This window comes from Ceratotherium simum, chromosome 30 (genome assembly GCF_057802395.1).
Source record: "Ceratotherium simum simum isolate JZ-2026a chromosome 30, ASM5780239v1, whole genome shotgun sequence".
Classification (NCBI taxonomy): Eukaryota; Metazoa; Chordata; class Mammalia; order Perissodactyla; family Rhinocerotidae; genus Ceratotherium; species Ceratotherium simum.
The window spans coordinates 17590682-17616577 of record NC_141929.1 but is presented as its reverse complement, the minus strand read 5'-3'; the positions used below and the strand labels follow the sequence as shown (position 1 = coordinate 17616577).

The 25896-nt window shown below is 36.4% G+C and overlaps 1 pseudogene; it reads right to left on the bottom strand.

Moving 5' to 3' along the window:
• Positions 1–2314: 2314 nt before the first annotated feature.
• Positions 2315–6204, bottom strand: LOC101404030 (large ribosomal subunit protein eL20 pseudogene; annotated as a pseudogene).
• Positions 6205–25896: the final 19692 nt, after the last annotated feature.

The window sequence follows — 25896 nt, the reverse complement described above, 5'->3', positions numbered from 1 at the left end:
ACGTCAGGATGTGACCTTATTTGGAAATAGTCTTTGCAGATATAATTAGATAGGATGAGGTCATATTGAATTAGGCGGGTCCTAAATCCAATGACTGGTGCCCTTATCAGAAGGCCATTTGAAGACACGCAGGGGAGGCGGCCATGTGACAATAGAGACGGAAACTGGAGTGATGCAGCTACAAGCCTAGAAACACCCAAGATTGCTGGCAACCACCAGGAGCTAAGAGAGAGGCATAAAACAGATTTTCCCTCAGAGCCTCCACAAGGAGCCAGCCCTGTTGACGTGGTGATTTCTGACTACTGGCCTCCAGAACTGCAAGAGAATAATTTCTGTTATTTTAAGACAAACGGTGGTAATTTGTTACAGCAGCTTGTAGGAAACTAATACAGCCTCCCTTCCAGCCTCCCTCCTGCTCATTATACTCGTTCTTAATATTTCCTGAAGATGCATGGCGGCTTCCAGGCTTCTGTTCCAGGCCTGTTTCTCTGTCTGGAATGTACCCTATCCTTTCCTGCTCCTGCTTCTCTCCCACTATGTAGTAAATTGTTTGTAGTCCCTGCTCAAATTTACTGCCTCAGAATCCTTTCTTCCTTGCCCTCCCACTTCAGCAGTGCAGTCAGTCCTTCATTTGTATCACACCGTGGGGTTTTCTCTTCCTGCAACGTTGTGTGTAGTTTGTCATTCAGTGTCTACATCTCTGTTAATCCATGAACTTCTTGGGAGTTGGGGCTGTTTTATCTTTGTATTCCCATAGCTCAGGATGTGATAGGCACATAGTTGGCTTCCATTAAATATTTGTTTAAATAATGAAAGTTTCTCTTACTTATTGTTTGTTTCTATCTTTTAAAATCCAAGCTTCTTTCTTTCATTCTCGTTGGAAGATGTGTGTGAAAATGAATGCTACTTTGGAAGTCAAGACAGGCCATAGTAAGATCAAAAGTTAAGTCTTCCTGGCTTTGCTATTAGAAACTGCTATTTAAAGTTTGTTTAATTTAGGACTTATTTTATTTTATGAAGATAAATGGAAGAGTAAAAGGAATAAACCAGTAAATAACTGTCTTGAAATTCTGAGAGTGAAAGCTGTGGTGACTTCATTGAAGGCTATTAAGAGCAAGGTCACTGTCAGCAAATCAGAGAAATATTTCCACCTAATTAATTGAGGTAAGTTCATGATATTAAAGACCTGAAAAACTTTTATGCCCAGAATTATTCTTCATGCCGTCTCCTGCCACAGTGTGTGGGAAATGGATTAGGGAGAAAATTTGTGGGAAGAGGTGGAAAAATTTTTTATTATTCCAGTATCAGTTGTGGATGATAATAAGACAGCATCCTTTAAAGATTGAGACAGGGTTTTACTCTAAGGGAAGAAATAGAATTACAAAGGAGGAAGACCAAGCATTTCAAGGACTCTGTCTATTGAATTACTTTGTGTTTATAGAACTTTTTTCTAGCATCACAGCATTGACCACTAGTTATGGTAGTGAATCAATTATTCACAAATTATTATTCTCAAACCATAAATCACATCCCAATGAGGGATGAATGAATTTGAAAAGGCTGATTGTGGTTGTATTCTTCAATATCAATTCTATGTAGGGAAAGAAAAAATATTAGCAAAGTGGCTTTTGCAAAACATTCAAGTTTCCTGAAAGTGAGTTATAAGTTGCAAGATGTTTTTCTTTGGGCTCTGTCAGAGAAAGCTTTTTACAAAACGTTCTTTTATCTGTGGGTAAGAAAGAATCACCCCTCTACCAGAGGCATTCTGGCTGCTTTAACTGGCTGTCCCTTTTTGCAGCCTCTGCCCAGTGGATCTGGGGTTGTCTTGCAAAGAGAATGTTTCTGAAATTGTAGATCTCCTTTCTGCTTCTAGGGGGTGATGCTCATTTCCAGCATTCTCTGAAACTCCTAGTGCATACACCCCAATAAAAATCTGTTAAGAGAGGAAAGACAATTTGATGAGCAGCTTCAGACAGTCTCAGGCTACAGATAAGTACAGTTGATAGTTGACAGCTTTAGACTCTGTTTCAGTTATCTATTACCCAAAACTTAAAAATATGATTTTTTTCCTCCTGATTCTGTGGGTTGACCAGGCTTAGCTGGGTGGTTTTTCTGCCTCATATGATGTCAGCTAGGGTTACTAAGTTGGTTGCATTCAGTTGACATCTTGGCTGGGCTGAACATTCCAAGAAAGTTTCATGCAAATGTCCCACACTTTGCTGCTTCTCCACGTGTCGTTTTCATGTGGCTAGCTTGGGCCTCCTCTCAGCATGGTAGTCTCAGGCTAGTCAGACTTCTTACACTGCAGCTGGCTTCAAGAGGGAAAGTAGCAGCTGCTAAGCCTCTTAAAGGCTAGAACTGTGTCTGGCACGGTGTCACTTCCACCTAAGTTATGAGACCAACCCAAATTCAAGGGAAGGGAAGTAGACTCCACTTCTTGATGGGGAGAGTGGCTTGCTGGTACAGGGAGAGAAAGAATTGATGGCAGCCACCTTTGGAGAATACCCCACCGCAGTGTCATCACTCACTTTAAATTAGCACTATTTAATTTTGTAAATTAGATTTTCTCATGTATCCTCAGCTCCCTTTATAAGAACAATCTTACATTCGCTTGCCAGTTCCAGCCAGTGTTTTATGGTCCTTTAGGAAAGGTGGTCCTAATTATTCTTAATAATTGGTAGTATACAGTTAGGCCTCACTATGCGCTCACTACTGAGTTTAGTTCTTTATGTATATGAACAAGTCCTTACAATAACCCTGTGAGGAAGATATTATTATCTCTATTTTTTTGATTTAAAAAACAGAGGCTTTGAGCAAGCAAGAAACTTGCCCAAGTTCTCACAGCTTACAAAGTGGTGGAGCCAGCTTTGGAAACTAGAGATTTCTGACTTCAGAGTTGGTGCTGTTGCACTGAAACATGGTGGTTTTTTTAGGTTCATTATGAAACCTTTATTTGAAACTGCTGTCAAATTCATCTGCATGACACTTGTTGACTTCCCAGAATTCTGCTCACAGAATTTTTCTGAAATAGATGTTCCTGTTCTTGGCATAGAGACCAAGAAAAAGGTCTGTGCAATGTTCCCATTAATGGAAACTCTCCCCAATCTTTCTGATTTATGGCTTCTCTAAAAGCAGAAACATTTTTCGAGACTTCTGCAGTTCCTCCACACTAACCCTCAAAACTTCCTTCCCGTGTGTACATACTACCCACCTGGGTGGTATGGAAGACATTTCCACATCCCTGGGTCTTAACTGTTTTCTCATCTAATATTAGCATATCTTAATTAGTTTTATTGCTGAAGTCTTAGACTGTGGCTGTCCAGACTGCGGAGAATGTTTCAGTAGATTAAATAAATATAAGTTTGACTTTTACTATTTTGAGTGTTAGATTCTTGTCATGTTCTCTTGTGAACTTTATAGTCTGTTAAATTCTCTTTTACATTCCTTTAGGCCATTAGTACTTTCTGAGCCTTTCCATATTTCACTTTGATGTTAATATTTTATGTTTCTGGTCATGTATTTACTGCTCACCATCATTAAAAATAGTTAAATTGCTCAATCACAGGCTTTGGATTTTCATTATAACTCTTTAATTCCCTGAAACCTGTTTCTGTGATAAAATTGCTAAATATGTTTAGAAATTGGTCAGATTTGGATTTTGCTTAAATATTGCAATTCTATTATAAGTTTTTGGTTATTTTTCAGAGAGGACAAAGAGGTAGAACTAGAAAAGACCATAAAAAGATTGACTTCCACCCTTTTATACCATGAGTACAAGAGTTGGGCAGTCATGATGACACCATCTTCTTGTTTCAATGCCAGAGTGAAGATTTTAATTCAAGGTTAAAATTGGTACTGCATCTTAGACCTAAAATACAGGATGATCTTCCTAAATATAAACATAGTTGCCAGCATTGTCTTAGGAGAAGTTTTTGATTCTAAGAAATATAATGCAGAAATAGAGCCACAAATTTCAATGTGTTGTGTTTTCATTTTTACTCAATTCAAAATATTTGTAATTTCTGTTGGATTTCTTCCTTTACCCATGGATTATATAGAAGTGTATTATTTAGTTTCTAAATATTTGTGGATTTTTCCAGAGATCTTTCTGTTACTGATTTCTAATTTAATTCCATTCTTGTCAGAGAACATACTTTCTGTGACTTGAATGCTTTTTAATTTTTTAAGACTTCTTTTATGGCCCCAAATGTGGTCTATCTTATATAGACTGTAGGCATGTGAAATGAATGTATATCTGCTATTCTTGAGTGGAGTATTCTATGAATGTCAGTTAAATCAAGTTGGTTAATAGTGTTTTTCATGTCTCCTGTGTCTTTACTGATTTTCTGTCTACTTGTTCTATCAGTTATTGAGATGGATGGAAATCTTAGAGTATAATTATGGATTTGTTTATTTCTCTTTGCAGTTCTTTCCTTCATGTATTTTGAAGCTCTGTTATTAGGTGCATAAAGGTTTATAACTTTTATGTCCTCTTGTTGAACCAACCTTTTTATCATTATGAAATCACTTTTTTTTATCCCTGGCAATCTTCTTCATTCTGAAATCTACTTTGTCTGATGTTAATATAGCCACTCCCACTTTCTTTCAGTTTATGTTAGTAGAGAATATCTTTTTCCATCTTTTTTACCTTTAATCTTTTTTCTTTTCATTTGCAGCAGCATAGTTTGGTGTTGACTTTTTTTCCTCCTGATCTGAATAATTTTTACCTTTTAATTGGAGTTTTTAGACCAATTATGTTTAGTATAATTATTGATATAATTGTATTTGAATCTACCATCTTGCTGTTAGTTTTATGTATGTCCTTCTGTTTTATGTTTCCTTTATTCTCTTTTTCTGCTTTCTTTTAGGTTAATTTAATATTTTAATCATTCTTTTTTGTCTCCTTTGTTGTCTTATTAACTCTTGTGTCATTTTTTTGGTTGCTTTGCAGTTTGTATTATACATCTTTAACATATCGTAGTTTACCTTCTAGTGATATTGTACACTTATAGTGTAAGAACCTTACAATAGTCTACTTTTATTTCCCCTTCCTCTCCTGGCCTTTAAGCTAGTGTTGTTATATATTTCATTTTTACATATGTTAAAATCCCTACAACACATTGCTATTATTTTTTCTGTAAACAGCTGATTATCTTTTAAAGAGATTTAAATTAAAAACAAATTCTTTATATTTACCTGTAATTTCTATTTCCAGTGTTCTTCCTTCCTTTGTGTACATCCAGGTTTCCATCTGTTATTATTTTTATTCTATTTGAGGCACTTATGTCACCATTTCTTTTAGTGCAGATCTACTGGTGGTGATTAATTCTTTCAGTTTTTGTATGTCTGGGGAAGGCCTTTATTTTTAAATCTATTTTCACTGTTTTTTCTCCCCAGTCAGTACTTTAAAGATGTTGGTACACTGTTTTCTAGCTTATGTTGTTTCCAATTAGAAATCTGCTGTCCTCTTTATCTTTATTCTTTTGTACATAATCTCTCTCCCTTTATCCCGTCTGGCTGTTTTTCACATTTTTCTTTTTATCACTGATTTTAAGCAATTTGATTATGATGTGCCTTAGTTTTCTTCATATTTCTTGTGCTTGGGCGTTCATTGAGCTTCTTGGATTTTTTTTTTTTTTCCCAAGGAGTTTATTTGGGCAGACTTGGGGAGGGCCCCACATCTAAAAGAAGGTGTCAGCATCTTGGTGGTGAAGCTTGGCTTGTGCTGGCAATGCAGGACCAAGTGGGGCAGCAGGAACTTGTTCTTATAGTTGTGGAACTGCTTGACTGCTGGTAGGTGGCACTTGCTGGCCACTATCTCCTCCACCTTCGTGATCTGGATGGAGTGGGCCCTGGCATGGTGCTGGGCACCATGTTGTGATAGCACTAGGTAACAGTGCCCATGGTGGTCAGGTCCCAGTACATCCAGTACATGTGGGTGCTGCTGTGGGAGTTGTAGCGCAGCCAGATGCCAAAGTTCTTCACCTGCAGGAGCTATTTCTCGGACACCAGGCTACGGTAGACACACTGAAGAAAAAAAGTTTTTCTTTTCTTCTTCAGCTGAGACACAAAGTACTATAAGCAGGACTTGGCGACGACATGATTAGGTGCAAAGATTTGCATAGTGGTAGAGGGCTGGCATTTGGAGCTGGGCAGTCAGCACCCCACCACCTTGTATTCTCGCAGTATGCCTGAGGTCTTCATGGCACTCTCTTCACACTTGCCGCCACCCACAAAAGGGCTTATAGTTTTCATCAAGTTTGGAAAAATTTCAGCCATTATTTCTTCAAATATTTATTGCCTCCCCATCCTTCATGGATGCCAATTACATTATATTTGGCCATTTGAGCTCACCCCATTGTTCACTGATACTTTTTTCATTTTTTTCCTGTCTTTCTTTCTATCTGTGTTTCATTTCGGATAGTTTCTATTGCTATGTTCTGTAGTTTACTAATCTTTTCTTCTGCTTTGTCTAAACTCCGTTAACCTCATATAGTATATTTTTCATCTCACGCATCCTAGTTTTCATCTCTAGAAGCTCACTTTGTGTCTTTTTTTATATCTTCCATGTCTTCATATAACATGTTCAATATTTATCATTTTCCCCTTATAATTATGTCAGTTTTTGATTTTTATATTTTGAAGCAATATTGTATTAGGAGTGTACGTGTTAATACTTTGTGTGCACATGTGGGCATATATGCACCTGTGTGTATATATATATATATACTTATACACACATATGTATGTGCATATATATATTTATATATATATATAGTCTTCTTGTGGATTTTTCCTTTTATTCCTTTGAAAGCTTTTTGCTTTAACTTCTACTTTGCCACTAAAATTACTAAAAATCACCAAAATTTCTATCCTGCCAGTTTTCTTCTGGTTAGTATTTAATATTTACCTGGCAAATCTCTTCTCATCTTTTTTTTAATAATTTTATTTATTTATTTATTTTTCCCCCCAAAGCCCCAGTAGATAGTTGTATGTCATAGCTGCACATCCTTCTAGTTGCTGTATGTGGGACACGGCCTCAGCATGGCCGGAGAAGCGGTACGTCGGTGCACGCCTGGGATCCGAACCCGGGCCACCAGCAGCGGAGCGGCGCTCACTTAACCGCTAAGCCACGGGGCCGGCCCTCTTCTCATCTTTTTATTTTCAATCTTTCAAGGTCCATATTTTTTTAGGTGTATCTTTTATAAGCACCTATAGAGCTGAATTTTATTTTTAATCTTATAATCTGTCTTTGAATTGGAAAGTTTAATCTGTTTATGGAGTTCTGCTCTTAGCCATCACAAAGAATCAGACAGGAAGTTATAAAAATAGGTAACATGGGGGGAAGCATAGATGTTTAGGAACTCTTACAAAGGCCTTGGTTGTGCATCCTAATTTTAATGTTTTCTGACTGAGGCTGAAATTCCAATGGCTCCCACCACATCATCTTTCTTCTTGGCATATAGGTCTGAAGATGCTGATAGAGAAAAATGACCTTACTTTCGTAGCGTGGGGGACTATACAGGACTCGGGATACTCTACCAGCGTCTTGTCCACATGGGAATAGGTCTTTTAAAGCATTTATGCACAGTATTATTTTGTATTTTGCTTGAAAGTTAATTTTCAGCAATGCTAATCTTTTTTTTTTTTTTTTTTAAAGATTTTATTTATTTATTTTTCCCCCAAAGTCCCAGTAGATAGTTGTCTATCATAGCTGCACATCCTTCTAGTTGCTGTATGTGGGACGCGTTGTCTATCATAGCTGCACATCCTTCTAGTTGCTGTATGTGGGACGCGGCCTCAGCATGGCCGGAGGAGCTGTGCGTCGGTGCGCACCTGGGATCCGAACCCGGGCCGCCGGCAGCGGAGTGCGAACACTCAACCGCTAAGCCACGGGGCCAGCCCTGCAATGCTAATCTTAAAAAAAAAAAAAAAACACTACTATTTCTTAGTGTGTAGATTTTCTAATTGTCTCCATATTCTGTAGTTTATGAAGTTGCTCCTATGGCCATTCCTTTTACGACGGTCATACACCAAGTTTACTTGATCAGTGTTGGGGTGAATTTTTTTTTTTTAATTCTAATAGACTATACACTATTCAGGGTCATTTATAATGAATACAAGGTAACATGCCTATTACATAAAAATAAAATAATTGTTTTTGTGAAATGAATTGGAAGATGTGGCATAATTAGACAGTGGGCATTTGTATTCTCCTATTATCACTTTAGAGCCGCAAAAAAATGGAAGTAATTTATTTCATCTTGGTAATGCTCCTTCTTTCTGGTCCAACAATTTATCAGAAATGTTAATCCAGCAAGCAGTAAGTGGCTGGGGGGGTGGGGAGGAGAGGAGAGAGGGGATTTAAAATTAGCCTCGAAATATTGCACAACTCATTAAAAATGTAATCATGCGTAAAATGAGATCAATGAAAATTTATCTAAAAGTGCAAGGAAAAGGCATTTTCTAGTATGATACTGGATTTAATAGACTGGATTTTAATTTAGTCAGTTTGCTACAAAAAAATCCCTCTAGGCTAAATAAAACAGTTTTCCCTCCCAGTTATTGTACGCGACAGCTAATTTTCAGACACCTTCCTTCTGATATTCAATCTTATCTCTTGCTGGATACAGGTTTCAGTATATTGCAGAATTTGTTTTCTTTACATTTTCCATTACTGCTTTCATTTGCATGATAAATGATTAGAAGTAGAAACAGGAAAAAAAAAAGCCATGCTGAACATTTCTTTATTAATTTTGTTTAAATTAGAGTAAGTTTCTTATTCATCCTTCCCCCTCCCCATTTAATAACCAGTGTATCTGAGGGTTATTTTAATATTTTGTTGTACAGCTAGAAAAATGGGTTACACATTTTTTACCTTGCACTTTCTCACGTAACATTTTATGTCGTTTGTATGTTGGTAGCTTACATTTGCGTTCCTGTCTTGCGTTGTTAATGATACTGATGAGTTTTTCTCTTAGAAGAGACCCTTGTGTTTAAGGCTGAGTCTAAGGGGTTTAAAATATGCTGACACTGATGAACTTAAGGGCGTCGAAGATTTATTTTGCAGATGATATCATCACCATTCTTAAACAATAAATAGAGTTTGTAAAATTGGACTTCATTTATGTATTCTGCCCCTTTTATCTTAGCTGTTTTTCTAGTCTGACAATTGAGAAATGTGAAATAATGCAACTAAGCACGTTTATGAAAATAAAGAATAAAATAAAAATAAATAAAAATAAAAATAAAGAATGCCTTCTTTTCCCCCAGATTCTAAAGGAAAAGAAGCTAGCTTTTTCAATAAAAACTTGCCTGGGCAAAATTTGCCTGAGCAAAAATTATTACACAAGCTGAACGAATGGTTCCTGCAAAATTTGTCTAGAAGAGAAGAAACCTATAGGATCTTTTTAGGATCATTTGCATAGATAACTTTTCTTTTTCTATTACACAAATTTTAGGTAAATACTCTCTTGTTGTAAAAAAAAAAAAACAATTAAACAGTACAGTTAATTGAATGTTTCTTTGATCATTCTTCCTATTCTGCTCCTTCCCTGGGTCAGCAGCTGTCCTTCCTGACGTTTTCTCTGTAAAATAGATATGTATCTGTAGAAATATAGAAGTTCCAATTTGTGTTAAATTATTCTAACATAAAAGGCATCATACCATTTTAATTTTTCTTACTTTACTTAATATTGTGTCTTGGAAATTTTTCCATATCAATACATATAATTCTACTTTATTCCGTTGAACTGTGGCATAGTATTCTGTAATATGGAGCTAGAAAGATCTGGAAAGAATCTAAGTATCCATCAATAGGGGAATGTTAACCATGACAAACAATGGTGCCGTGAAAACCTTTGTGCATACCTCTGTGCACAGTGGAAATGTTTCTTTGGGGACGATAACAAGAAGTAGGAAAGCAGGGTCAATGAGTGCATTTAAATTTTCCTGAGTACTCTTTTACCTAAATCCCACAGGTTTTACAAGGGTCTCGTTGTCACTCATTTCTAAATAGTTTGTAAGTTCTATATTGATTTTTCTCTGAAACATAAGAGTTCTTCTCAAAGGGATTTTAAAGTTTCTAAGTCTATAGATTTTTTTGGCTATCTTTTGGTGATAGATCTAGTTTTATTTCGTTGTGATCAATGAATATGGCTTATATGATTTCAGCTTTATGGGAGTCAATGAGATTTTTCTTCGTGACTTAATATATGATCAGTTTTCTTTGTGAGTGTCCCCGTTTGAGAAGAATGTTCTTTAATGTGTTCAATGTTCTGTTTTATTTCTATTAGATCAAACTTGTTAATTAGATTATTCAAATATTCTATGTTCGTACTTTTTGTTCATCTGTTTTAGCTGCTGGTTCCTGAAAGCTGTGTTGTTAGACATGCCCAAAGGTTCATGGGTTACATCTTCTTGGCAAATATCCTTTTTTGTCCTGTTAGTGCATTTGCCTAAAATTTTTTCTTTTTTCCTGATGCTAAGAATTGCTTAATGTAACTTTTCTTGTTCTGTTATCTCCACTCTTTCTGTATTGTCTTATTTTAGATATGCCTTTTAAATACAGCCTGTGGGTTTTCTATTGCAATATGAAAGTTTCTATTTGTAAAGATAATTGATCGTTCACCCAGATTATCATTACCGGTGTGTTTGGACTTATGCTATTTATGTTTTCAATTTATTTTTTTTTAATTCTTTAATTTTTTTTGTGAGGAAGATTAGCCCTGAGTTAACATTTGTTGCCAATCCTCCTCTTTTAGCTGAGGAAGGTTGGCCCTAGGCTAACATCCATGCCCATCTTCCTTGACTTTATATGGGACGCCGCCACAGCATGGCTTGACAAGCGGTGCGTCAGTGTGAGCCTGGGATCCGAACCTGCAAACCCCGGGCCGCCAAAGCAGAGTGCGCACACTTAACCGCTGCGCCACCAGGCCGGCCCCTTCAATTTATTTTTCTATTATACTATGCCTTTTTTGTTTTCCCCCTTTCTGCCTAATGTTGGTTGATTGGATTTTTTTATTCCCTTTTTTTCCCTTCACTGGTGGTTTGTAAGTTATACCTCCTATTTCTATTCTTCTAGTAGTTACACTTATAATTTTAACATACATATTGATCATATATTTCCACCATTGGAAATGTGTTATATATCTTTCCACCTCTATCCTGTCCCTTAATAAAGTGAAAACCTTGAGGTATTTTTATTCCCCTTACTTTCCACCTTCTCAAGTCTTTAGTTCCAAAACGTTAACACTTTTTTTCTGAAATCAATATGTATTTGAATTTAATTAGTTTTACTGGTTTCTTTGCTCACCCTTGCTTTTTATCTCTAGTCTCTCTCTCTGAGTCTTGTTGTTGTTGTTTTTTTCTTTTCTAGAGTACATTCTGGAGACTTTCTTGTTAGAATTTGTGTATGGTAAACTAAATCCTTGCATGTTTGAAAATCGCCTTATTTTGGAAATTAATTAGACCTTCTGTAGAATTTTAGGTTCAGATCCTTTTCTCTTAGATCATTAGTGATATTGCTCCATCAGAAATCTGAAGTCAATTTCATTCTTATTTCCTTTAGATCATATGTTTGTATTTTTTTCCTCTATGGAACATTAAAAAAAAATTTTTTTAATGTGTGTGTTTTTTTTCATTTATTTTTATTTTTATTGTTTTGAGGAAGATCAGCCCTGAGCTCACTTGGGATGCCAATCCTCCTCTTTTGTTACTGAGGAAGATTAGCCCTGGGCTAACATCCGTGCCCATCTTCCTCTACCTTATATGGGACGCTGCCACAGCATGGCTTTACAAGCGGTGCGTCGGTGTGCGCCCAGGATCCGAACCTGTGAACCCTGGGCCGCCTAAGTGGAGCACACTCACTTAACCACTTGCACCACCGAGTGGGCCCCTAGAACATTTAAATTTTTAAAAAATTATAGGTAATACATTTACCTAATTCACAAATATAAATCATAAAAAGTTGCACTTGGAATTCTTGCTCCCACCCCTATTCCCTTCTTCCTGTTCTCCCCTCCATAGGTAACAATTTATATTAGATTCCTGTTTATCTTTTCTGAATATTTTTATTCAAAGGAAAGCAGCAAATGTATATTTCTGTTTCCCGTCTTTGTTACAGAAAAGGTAGCATACTACAAAAGCTGCTTTGCATCTTCCTTTTTTTCAACAATGTATAACCTGGAGATCTTTCTGCTTTAGTAAGTAGAGATAGATATTCCTCATCCTTTTATTCAATTACATAGTATTTAATTAGGTGGATGTATCCATAGTTTCTTCAACCAATACCCTATTCATAGACAGTTGGATCATTTCCAATTTTTTGCTATTACAAATAATGCTGTAATGAATAATCTTCTACATATGCCATTTTATATACATGCAGATATACCTGTGGGATAGATTCCCAGAAGTAGGATTGCTGGGTCAAAGGGTAAATGTGTCTGTATTTTTGGTGGAGATAGCCCGATTCCTCTCCATGGGGGTTGTACCATTTCACTTTCTCACTAGCAATGTACCCTCCGTGCCTGTTTCCCTCCAGCCTCAAGAGGGTTGTCAAAATTTTAGTTTTCACCAATCTGATAAGTGATCAATGGTATCTCAGTGTAGTTTTGATTTACTTTTATCTTACTATGAGCAAGGTCAAAACTTTTTCGTAAGCTTAATGGCCATTTGTATTATTATTATTATTTTTTCTTTTGCTGAGGACTGTCTGGTTACGTCCTTTGTCCATTTTTATTTTGGATTGTTGGTCATTTTGTCTTGAATTCCAGGTAATCTTTGTAAATTAGGGAGATCAGTCTTTGTAATATAAATTATAATTCTCCCCCCTCTCAAATTAGTCACTTGACTTTTAGTTTTGCTTATAGTGATTTTTGGCATGCAGAAGGTTTAGATTCTTAGTCAAATTTACCCATTTTATATTGCTTCTGGATTTTGAAGTCTAACTTATACAAGACTTCCCCACTCCATTTTTAATGTATTTCTAATACTTCATTTTTTACCTTTAAAGCTTTATTCCTTTTGGAGTTGATACTTATGTACAACATAAAGTAGGGAACCAACTTTATCTTTTTCCCAGACTGCTACCCAGCTATCCTGACAATTATTAAAATGTCCTTCTTCACCTCAGTGATTTGAGATGTCATCTTTATTATATACTAAATTCCTGTATATATTTTCGTCTATTTCTGAACATTCTATTCTGTTCCACTGGCTTGTCTGTCTCTTCAGTCACCATTGTACATTTTTAGTTGGTGTGTTTTGGTAGCTAGTAGGTCTATTCTTCCATCATTTCTCTTCTTTTTCAGAGTTTTCCTGGATATTTTAAAATTTATTGTTCCATATGAATTTTAGCATCGATTTGTCTAGTTCTAGGAAAAAAGCCTCATTGATATTTTACTGGATTGCATTAAATTAAATTAGGGAGAATTGACTTTGACTCTTCCTTTCCAAGAATATAGTGTCTCTTTTTCATTCTACTTTTTGTCCTTTGGTAATAGTTCAGTTTTCCTCCTATCCTTTGGTTTTGCACATTTCATGCTAAGCTTGTTCCTAGATGTAAATAGGATCTTTCATTCCATTGTATCTTTAAACTGTTGTTTTATTATATAAAGTGTATTGATTTCTTTTAAATTAATTTTACATACTGCTATCTTACTGAATTATCTTATATTTTGCAATGGCTTTTCAGTTGATTTATTGGGTTTATGGGTACAAAATCATATCATCTCAAAACAGAGATAGCTTTTCCTCTTTCCAATCTTATGCCTCTAATTTTATTCTATAGTCTAAATTGTGTTGGTTCAATACAATGTTAAATATAGCAATGACTGTGAGAATCTTCATGCCTAATTTAAGTATGAATGCTTCCAGTGTTTCTCCATTATATCAGAAGCTGACATCTGGGCTAACAGTGTGTGTGTGTGCGCGCGCGCGCGCGCACGTGCACGTGCGCACACACTTATGCATGCACTTGCCCACCCATATCCCGCCTGCTGTCCCACGGGTCACCTGCAGACAGTTCCCACCTGTACTGCCAGCTTCCTGCCTCTCTCTGCTTGAGCACATTCTCCAGCTGTGGGGGAGTGTTCTTGGCCCTTGTGCAGGCCAGATTGGGTATCCTGTAGAGCTATTGCCTCCAGGAGTGATGCCCCAACCAATGAGGTTTGGAAGTCAATGGGTAAGAACTCCACTTTCTTCACCTCTCTGGAGAACAACTCAGAGATGTGTTCCACACAGTCTCTCAGAATACGATACTCCAGCAGATTTGGGAAAAGGAGAGGATAGAGGATGGCCATCATTGTTGCCCAGTGTCTGGCATATGGTAGACACTCTGCATATTCTTTATGTGGATAGGAGGCATAGGGCTAGATTAGAAGAAGATAGGGCTCTAATCTGATCCTGAATGGCCCTCGGTGCCCAGCTCTGTTGAGTCTTGGATAGTCTCTGGAACAGTCGATCTAGGACAGATGGAGGAGAACCCCTAGAGCTGCTCTCAAGTCAAGGCATCTTTTGGAGCATACATATAGGCAGTGCTCATAATGGAAGCAGAGCTTTTAGGATTTCTTTCTTATCTTTGACATTCTAAAAATTTGCCATAATTGTGTGTGTGTTGATCATCTCCCTCACCTATCCCTCTCTTTTCTTTTCTTCTTTCACTCCTATTATATAAATTTAGAATTTCTGGACCTATCCTTTAAATTTCTACTTTTCTTCCTTAATTTCTATATCTTTTGTGCTATGTTTTAGGAGAATTGTTTGGCTATATTTTCTAGTGGACTCTTAATTTTCAGCTTTGTCCATTTTGCTTTTTAGATCACGTACTGAAGTTTTAGTTTCAGAGACTCTTTTTAAAGTCTTATTTTTTTTGAGAGCAGTTTTAGGTTCACAGCAAAATTGAGAGAAAAGTACATAAATTTCTCATATATCCCCTACCCCTCACACACGCATAGCCCCCCCCACCCTTATCAACATCACTCACCCAGAATGGTACATTTGTTACACTTGAACCTACATTGGCACATCATAATCACTCCAAGTTCATAGCTTACTTTAGGGTTCATTCTTGGTGTTGTACATTCTGTGAAAGTGGACAAATGTATAATGACGTGTCCATCATTATAATATCATACACAGTATTTTCACCGCCCTAAAAATTCTCTGTGCTCCACCTGCTCATCCCCCCGCTCCCCAACCTCTGGCAACCACTGATCTTTTTATTGTCTCCATAGTTTTGCCTTTTCCAGAATGTCATATAATTGGAATCATACAGTATGTTGCTTTTTCAGATTGGTTTCTTTCACTTAGTAATATGTATTTAAGGTTCCTCCTGGTCTTTTTTGTGGTCTTCACAGCTCATTTCTTTTTAGTGCTAGTAATATTCCATTGTCTGGATGTACCACAGTTTATTTATCCATTCATCTACTGAAGGACATCTTGGTTGCTTCCAAGTTTTGGCAAGTAAGAATAAAGCTGCTATAAACATCATGTGCAGGTTTTTCTGTGGACATGTTTTCAAGTCTTTTGGCTATATACCAAGGAGAGCAATTTCTGGATTGTATGGTAAAGTATGTGTAGTTTTTTAAGAAACTGCCAAACTGTCTTCCAAAGTGGCTGCACCATTTTTCATTCCCACCAGCAATGAACGAGAGTTCGTGTTGTTCCACAACCTCACCAGCATTGGGTGTTCTCAGTGTTCTGGATTTTGGCCATTTTAACACGTGTATAGAGGTATCTCCTTGTTGTTTTAATTTGCATTTCCTTGACGACATAGGATGTGGAGCATCTTTTCATATGCTTATTTGCCATCTGTATATCTTCTTTGATGAGGTGTCTGTTAAGGTCTTTTGCTCATTTTTAATTGGATTGTTTTCTTATTGTTGACTTTTAAGAGTTCTTTGTATATTTTGGATAACAGTCCTTTATCAAATGTGTCTTTTACAAATATTTTCTCCTTGTCTGTGGGTTGTCTTCTCATTTTCTTGATACTGTCTTTGGCAGAGCAGAGGTTTTTAATTTTAATGAAGTGCAGCCTATTAATTACTTATTTCATGGATCACGTCTTTGGTGTTGTATCTAAAAAGCCATCACCGTACCCAAGGTCATCTAGGTTTTCTCCTCTATTATATTCTAGGAGTTTTATTATTTCACATTTAGGTCTGTGATCCATTTTGAGTTAATTTTTGTGAAGGGTATAAGGTCTGTGTCTATATTAATTTTTTTTTTGCATGTGGATGTCCAGTTGTTCCAGCACCATTTGTTGAAGACAATATCTTTGCTGTATTGTATTGTCTTTGCCCCTTTGTCAAAGATCAGTTCACTATATTTATGTGGGTCTATTTCGGGACTGTATTCTGTTCCAGTGGTCTATTTGTCTCATTGACAATTTTCGTTTGTTTGTTTACCCTATCTCTAATTTGTTTACCTTATCTCTAATTTGTTTTTCCTCATAGTTGCCTACTTTCATTTTACAGATGCAATGTTTTGTCATATATATATATTTATAAATATATATATGTGTATATATATATTTGTCATAGCTTTATTGAAACATAATTCACATACCAAAAAATTCACCCTTTTAAAGTGTATAATTCAGTAGTTTTTAGTATATTTACTGAGCCATGCAACTATCACCACTATCTAATTCCAGAACATTTTCATCACTCCACAAAAAGAACCCTGTACCCCTTAGCAGTCACTCCCCATTTTACCCTCCACACAGCTCCTGACAACCACAAATTTACTTTCTGGCTCAATAGATTTGCCTATTGTGGACATTTCATATAAATGGGATCATACAACACGTGGCCTTTTGTGTCTAGCTTCTTTCACTTAGCATAATGTTTTCAAGGCTCATCCATGTAGTATGTATCAGAACTTCATTCCTTTTTATTGCTGAATAGTGTTCCATTTTATGGATATACCACATTTTATTTATCCATTCATCAGTTGATAGACATTTGGCTATTATGAATAATGTTTCTATGAACATTTGTGTATAAGTTTTTGTGTGGACATATGTTTTCAATTCTGTTGGGTATATACCTCACAGTGGAATTGCTGGGTCATATGGTACCTCTGATTTTAACATTTTGAGGAACTGTGAAACTATTTTGCAGAGTGGCCACACAATTTTACTATCCCACAGCAATGTCTGAGGGTTTCAATTTCTTCATGTGTCAATTCTTCCTCTGTTTCATACTTTTCTTTTGTGGTATGGTTTTCCTAAAATGTTTAGTGATTCTTCGTTGTGTGTTTTTCTTTGTATTGGAGATTTCCTAGTTGTTGTTGTATACAATTAAGTTTGGGTGGTTTATTATTCAGCAATAGATAACCGTAACACACTCATACTCTTAAACCACAATTAACCAGAATGCTCAGAGAATGGAAATGGATCTTCCTAATTAAAAAAAAAAATACAACAACCAAAAACAAAGACAAGAAACCCCCAAAAGACCAAACCCACTTTGCTTAAATTCTTGTGGTTTAAAATTCTTTAAAAACCAAAAAATACATGAGCTTATGTTCTTGCTTTAGAAAGTATACTTATAATGTAATATAATACTGGGCTCTTGGAGATTTCAAACAAAATTTTATTGTCACTTCTGTGAGTATAGGTGGTGCAAGTTGGAGATTGGGTTTTTTTTTTAGAAGTTGCCTTGCTGAATAAGCTGTGTGATCTCCTGGCAGTTCCTTGAGCATATTGAGCCTCTCCTATGTCTGAGCATCTTCCGTGCTGATCTCTCTGTCTAGAATGCTCCTGGCCACTTTTCATGTCTTAATTCCAGGAGCCTCCTTTGATATAGAACCAGAGTCAGTGCTGGGAGTATGGAGGGCAGGTCTAGGCTTCAGGGAGAGGAACTGTTGAGAACCAGTCATGGTGTCTGGGCCTCAAACAGGCGTTCTAGAGACAAGGTGGTGATCCGTGTAGAAGGTTGTGCAAGGCAGAAGGCCAGTCCAACCACCTAGACAAACATGGCAGAACTTAGGGGTGAAGACTACAGACTGGGCATACCTGGGACTAAGAATGACACCTGGTCCCAGGGGCCTCAAGATTAGGAAAGCAAAGTGAATTACAAACACGAGTGACTGCTGAGCTGGACCTAAGCTGCAAATCCTGAATGCACTATAGCTGACTTGGTGAATTTGTCTGCCATGTGCGTAAGATAGAGGTGATACCTCTCTGGGCCTGCAGGGATGACAATGCCCTACATCAAGGCTATCAGAAAATAGAGAGGTATTGTAAATTTGTTCTTTCTAAACAGTAGTCATTGTTTCTTAGCAACGATAGAAAAATCTTCCAATAATTTGAGAATTCACTTTCCAAGATCAATGGTGCCTTCTTTGAGTTTTCATTGCCCTTGGAAATGTGTTCTTTAGCCAACTTATAGATAGTAGCTTTTAATGTACTTTAAATAATAGAATTTGAGTATGTGCCTAGGCTGTAAGAATATGATAAATGTTTTCTAGCTGTTTCAAAGTTTAATCAAATAGTCACCAAATAATTATAATAGGTAGTAGTCAAGGAGTAATGTTTCTAAATTACATGAGGTCTACTGGTTTTAATAAATTTCAGAGTACTAATTTAAAAATTTTACTAAGTGATGTATAAGGTAGTATTATAAAAATATTTCATAAAACTAAGTTGATAGACAAACTATTAAAATCTGGGCTTTGGTGAACCAACTGAGTCCATTGAATTTGACACTCATGCGATTTCAAAGTTGGGCTGTTCCTACAACTCACCTTTAATGCCCCTCCTTGGTAATGGCTCTCCCTTCGCTATCCTCTTGTGCATCTTAATAACCTCATTTATATCCATTTTTAACTATCTTTCTCCAGTGAGCATTACTTCCAGTCTTCCCTAATAGTGGAAATCTCAGGATTTCATCATTTCAGTCTTGTCACACAGCTTTTCCGTTTTACTTTCTGTAAGGTGGTTCTAAGATGGGTCCCAGAAAATTGGTATGCAAGTAAACAATTTCCTGGTCAGGAGTCCTACATTCCTGTTCTACTCTGAACCACAGGATAGACACAGTAGACACATTTGTTTCACGGAAGCTCAATCATATATCTTTATGTTAACTACATTTCCTATTATGAGGTTTTCTGCATAAATCCATATGTTATTTATTTTTCCCCCAGAGTAAGCACTTCCTTTTTGTCAGGAAACCCCAATCTTATGTCAAGTGAATGTCACAAGACCTCTAATATTATTCTATAAAAATAGTATTTCTTTAATGGTAGAGTTCCTTGTGGTCTCTGCATGAATATGTGATTGCAGCACATTTTTTTTTTTGCTTTAGATCATTTATACTCCATAATAATTGTTGAACAAAATGGATTCCTTTGTTTTGTGGATTAACAATTTCTTTTTCTCCTCCATAATGTTTATTCCAGTGGTTGTCTTTTAATGTCTCATTAGAGATACACCACAACACGTCTCTACATGCTGACCTCTCAGAATCTGAGTGCTTCAGACCTGTAATACAGGAAAATAGGAATTGTGCCTTTCAATATCTCTTATGGCCATTAGCATTTGACCTAAGAGCTGGCAAAGTGCTTTGGGATTTTTGGAGAACAGACACTTCATAATAAATGCGTGGAGTCATTATTGTCATCTCTTGATCTCTCTAATGTTACCTTGAACATCAGTGCTGATTATGTCCACTGCTTTCCCCATCTGTTCTCCACGTTACCTCCTTAAACATTTGCTTGGATGGGCTACATGGGATTTGCCTTCATGACACTGTGTACAGGCTTTTATTTCTCTATCAGCCCATCTTTTTCCAGTTGGATTGTGATCTCGCCACTTGTTAAAGTCTCCAGATTCAGGTTGCTTTTACAGTTAGATTTACTAATGCTTACTGATCTGTAATATTCTTGTTCCCTAGAAGAATGAGAAACAAATTTTGCAACATTGTGCAATTATTTGAAGACAAAGCATATGTGGTCTAGTGGGAAGGCTTTTTCGTTCTTACATGGGACAATGTATTATATGTATACATAATTTGGATACTTTTTAGAAAACATGCTGGTGACCTATTAAAAATGAAAATGAAGGATGGGGTCAGGAATAGAGGAACTTATTTTTTAGAAAACAGATTGCTGAAATTTGCTTCCGCTGCTACAGATAGGAATGTAGATACTCCTATGTAGTTCTTTCTATAGAATTCTATAAACACATTTTCTTTTGGTAGAAAAAGATTCCCACTGGCTCTCTAAGACTTTAATTGTGTTGCTATCCTATGGACGCACTTGGTATATTTTCATGAAATTTTTGTGATCGAAGGATGTTATATTAACCTTTTACTATAAAACGGGATATTAGACTTTTTTTAGTTACAAGCAACAGAAAAAACAACTTAAACTGACTTAATGCAAAAAAGGAATGTATGACTCAATTACCTAAAAAGTCTGAGTAGGCTTCAGACACAATTGGATCCAGAAGTTCAAATTGCGTCGCCAAGACAGCAAACGCTCTCTGCCTCTTTGCTTTGCTTTCCTGTGTTTGTCTATTCTCAAGCAAACTCCCACCTGTGTTGGCAAGGTGTTGTCCCAGGAGCTCCAGCCTGACATGCCTTTCCCAGGGGAAAGGGAGCATCTTTATCTGGGGCTCTCCAGCAACAAACTGGAGATTAACTCCAATTAGACTTGGGTTATGTGCCCATCACTTGTTATTAGGAGGATGGAATAGGCTGATTGATAAGACGTGGATCATGTACCTGCTCCTGGATCTGGAGGTGGAGTGCATAGATATGCCAGTGCATATCCACATACATACAGGATTGAACTGGAGTGATTTCTAAAGGTAAACCTAGATGCAGGGTGCTGGGCAGGCAAAAACAACAACTACCTACTACAAATGGTGACTTAGAAGATTCAGGTGATTTTCCCAGAGCACAGAAAAGCTGATCTACATATAAAGGAAAGCAAAGTATAGAAGAAATGCTTGATCTTTTTGTCATAGAATTGCCTTGTGGGGTAGCCAGAACTGATTCTTTAATTAACGATGTATTTTATTCTTGATAATTTAATATATTACAAATAATAGCTCTTTACATTCAAATATTTAGTTTTTGCTCCAGAATACTAAAATAAGTCTAATTTATTTAGTACTCATGGAGAAATGATTAGCTACATGCCAAATCTTGAAATGTGACTTACTGCCTTAATTGTGATAGGCCACTGAATCTTTTATTTTTCTTTTTTTTATTTATTTTTTATTTTTTATTTTTTAATTTTTTAATTTTTTTAATTTTTTAAATTTTTTGTTTATTGCAGTAACATTGGTTTATAACATTGTAAAAATTTCAGGTGTACATCATTGTACTTCTATTTCTGCATGGACCACATCATGTTCACCACCAAAATACTAATTACAACCCATCACCACACACATGCACCGAATTATCCCTTTCACCCTCCTCCTCCCCCTCCCTCCTCTGGCAACCACCAATCCAATCTCTGTCCCTATGTATCCGTCCATTGTTGTCACTATCTACTACTTAATGACGGAAATCATACGGTATTTGACCTTCTCCCTCTGACTTATTTCACTTTGCATTATACCCTCAATGTCCATCCATGTTGTCACAAATGGCTGGATTTCGTCGTTTCTTATGGCTGAGTAGTATTCCATTGTGTATATATACCACAGCTTCTTTATCCATTTGTCCCTTGATGGGCACTTAGGTTGCTTCCAAGTCTTGGCTATCGTGAATAAGGCTGCAATGAACACAGGGGTGCATGTACCTTTGCAAATTGGTGTTTTCAAGTTCTTTGGATAAATACCCAACAGTGGAATAGCTGGATCATATGGTAGTTCTATCGTTGATTTTTTGAGGAATCTCCATACTGTTTTCCATAGTGGCTGCACCAGTTTGCACTCCCACCAGCAGTGTATGAGAGTTGCCTTCTCTCCACATCCTCTCCAACACATGTTGTTTCCTGTCTTGTTAATTATAGCCATTCTGACGGGCGTCAGGTGATATCTCATTGTAGTTTTGATTTGCATTTCCCTGATAATTAGTGATTTTGAACATCTTTTCATGTGTCTGTTGGCCATCTGTATATCTTCTTTGGAGAAATGTCTGTTCAGGTCTTTTGCCCATTCTTTAATTGGGTTGGTAGTTTTTTTGTTGTTGAGATGCATGAGTTCTTTATATATTTTGGAGATTAAGCCCTTATCAGATGTATGGTTTGCAAATATCTTCTCCCAATTGTTAGGTTGTCTTTTCGTTTTGTTGATGGTTTCCTTTGCTGTGCAGAAGCTTTTTAGTTTGATGTAGTCCCATTTGTTTATTTTTTCTATTGTTTCTCTTGCCCGGTCAGATGTGGTGTTTGAAAAGACGTTGCTAAGACCGATGTCGAAGAGCGTACTGCCTATGTTTTCTTCTAGAAGTTTCACAGTTTCAGGTCTTACATTCAAGTCTTTAATCCATTTGGAGTTAATTTTTGTGTATGGTGTAAGGTAAGGATCTACTTTCATTTTTTGCATATGGCTATCCAGTTTTCCCAACACCATTTGTTGAAGAGACTTTCTTTTCCCCATTGTATGTTCTTGGCTCCTTTGTCAAAGATTAGCTGTCCATAGATGTGTGGGTTTATTTCTGGGCTTTCGATTCTATTCCACTGATCTGTGTGTCTGTTTTTGTGCCAGTACCATGCTGTTTTGGTTACTATAGCTTTGTAGTATATTTTGAAGTCAGGGAGTGTGATACCTCCAGCTTTGTTCTTTTTTCTCGGGATTCCTTTAGCTATTCGGGGTCTTTTGTTGTTCCATATAAATTTTAGAATTCTTTGTTCTATTTCTGTGAAAAATGTTGTTGGAACTTTGATAGGGATTGCATTGAATCTATAGATGGCTTTAGGAAGTATGGACATCTTAACTATGTTAATTCTTCCAATCCAAGATCACGGAATATCTTTCCATTTCTTTGTGTCTTCTTCAATTTCTTTCAGAAATGTTTTATAGTTTTCGATGTACAAATCTTTCACCTCTTTGGTTAAGTTTATTCCTAGGTATTTAATTCTTTTTGTTGCAATTGTAAATGGGATGGTATTCTTAATTTCTCTTTCTGCTACTTCGTTGTTAGTGTACAGAAATGCAACTGATTTTTGTATGTTGATTTTGTATCCTGCAACTTTACCATATTCATTTATTACTTCTAAAAGTTTTCTGGTGGATTCCTTAGGGTTTTCTATATATAAAATCATGTCATCTGCAAATAGTGACAGTTTCACTTCTTCCTTTCCAATTTGGATCCCTTTTATTTCTTTCTCTTACCTGATTGCTCTGGCTAGGACTTCCAATACTATGTTAAATAGGAGTGGTGACAGTGGGCATCCTTGTCTGGTTCCTGTTCTTAGAGGCATAGCTTTCAGTTTTTCACCATTGAGGATAATATTAGCTGTGGGTTTCTCATATATGGTCTTTATTATGTTGAGGTACTTTCCTTCTATCCCCATTTTATTCAGAGTTTTTATCATAAATGGATGCTGGATCTTGTCAAATGCTTTCTCTGCATCTATTGAGATGATCATGTGATTTTTGTTCTTCATTTTATTAATGTGGTGTATTACGTTGATTGATTTGCGAATGTTAAACCATCCCTGCATCCCTGGAATAAATCCCACTTGATCATGGTGTATAATCTTTTTAACGTATTGTTGTATGCGATTTGCTAGTATTTTGTTGAGGATTTTCGCATCGATGTTCATCAGTGATATTGGCCTGTAATTTTCTTTTTTTGTGTTGTCCTTGTCTGGTTTTGGTATCAGGGTAACGTCAGCTTCGTAGAATGAGTTAGGGAGCTTCTCCCCCTCCTCAATTTTTTGGAAGAGTTTGAGAAGGATAGGTATTAAGTCTTCTTTGAATGTTTGGTAGAATTCACCAGGGAAGCCGTCTGGTCCTGGACTTTTATTTTTGGGGAGGTTTTTGATTACTGTTTCGATCTCCTTACTGGTGATTGGTCTATTCAAATTATCTATTTCTTCTTGATCCAGTTTTGGAAGGTTGTATGATTCTAAGAATTTATCCATTTCTTCCAGATTGTCGAATTGGTTGGCATATAGTTTTTCATAGTATTCTCTTATAATCTTTTGTATTTCTGAGGTGTCTGTTGTAACCTCTCCTCTTTCATTTCTGATTTTACTTATTTGTGCCTTCTCTCTTTTTTTCTTGGTGAGTCTAGCTAAAGGTTTGTCTATTTTGTTGATCTTTTCAAAGAACCAGCTTTTGGTTTTATTAATTTTTTCTATTGTTTTTTTGGTCTCCATTTCATTTATTTCTGCTCTGATTTTTATTATTTCCCTTCTTCTACTGATTTTGGGCTTTGTTTGTTCTTCTTTTTCCAGTTCCTTTAGGTGCATTGTTAGATTGTTTTTTTGAGATTTTTCTTGTTTGTTGAGATAGGCCTGTATTGCTATAAACTTCCCTCTTAGAACCGCTTTTGCTGTATCCCATAAATTCTGGCATGTCGTATTTTCATTTTCATTTGTCTCCAGGTATTTTTTGATTTCTTCTTTGATTTCTTCGTTAACCCAGTCGTTGTTCAGTAGTATTTTGTTTAATCTCCATATATTTGTGGCTTTTCTGATTTTCTTCCTATAGTTGATTTCTAGTTTCATACCGTTGTGGTCAGAAAAGATGCTTGGTATTATTTCAATCTTCTTAAATTTATGGAGACTTGTTTTGTGGCCTAATATGTGATCAATCCTGGAGAATGTTCCATGTGCGTTTGAAAAGAATGTGTATTCTTCGGTTTTTGGATGGAATGCTCTGTATATGTCTACTAGGTCCATCTGTTCTAGTGTGTCGTTTAAGGCCAATGTTTCCTTATTGATCTTCTGTTTGGATGATCTATCCATTGGTGTAAGTGGAGTGTTAAAGTCCCCTACTATTATTGTGTTACTGTCTATGTCTGTTTTTATGTCTGTTAATAATTGCTTTATATATTTAGGTGCACCTACATTGGGTGCGTAGATATTTACAAGTGTTATATCCTCTTGTTGGATTGTTCCCTTGATCATTATGTAATGCCCTTCTTTGTCTCTTTTTACAGTTTTTGTTTTAAAGTCTATTTTGTCTGATATGAGTACTGCTACCCCAGCTTTCTTTTCATTGCCATTTGCGTGGAGTATCTTTTTCCATCCCTTCACTTTCAGTTTGTGAGTGTCTTTAGGTCTGAAGTGTGTCTCTTGTATGCAGCATATATATGGGTCTTGTTTTTTTATCCAGTCAGCCACCCTATGCCTTTTAATTGGAGCATTTAGTCCATTGACGTTTAAAGTAGCTATTGATAAGTATGTACTTACTGCCTTTTTTTAATTTTATTTTTTTTTTTCCCTCAGTGTTTTAGTAGTCCTTCTCTGTTCCTTACTTCTTCTATACAGAATTGATGGTCACTTTAGTTTGACCTCTGTCTGAAAGCTGTACTCTTTAACTACCCTCCTCCCTCCTTTTATGTTTTTTATATCATATCTAACCTCTTTTTTGTGCATTTGTATCCATTACGTTCTAATCGTGGAAATAGATAATTTTTGAATCTTTTATTTTTCAATAGAGAAGTCTCTAAGGCAGAGAACTTTACTCCCCAGACATAAATAGTTTGGGCTTCTTAGAAGCAAATTTTGTGTTTGCTGCTATTTGACTTTGAACTGAGGAAGGTGAGGCCAATATGGGGAGGGTAAAACTCACATTTGCAAATTGAGCTGCTGAGAGCTGAACTTAAAGTTCATCTGTGAATGCAATTTCCTCATAATGGTGTCTCAATACACCAATGTTGTTGAGATTGACTCTCTCCTGGATTTGGAGGCTGATATTCATTTGGTGAGAAGGAGATAAAAGGGAGCGAAATATCATCAATTAGTACTGACCCAGGTTAG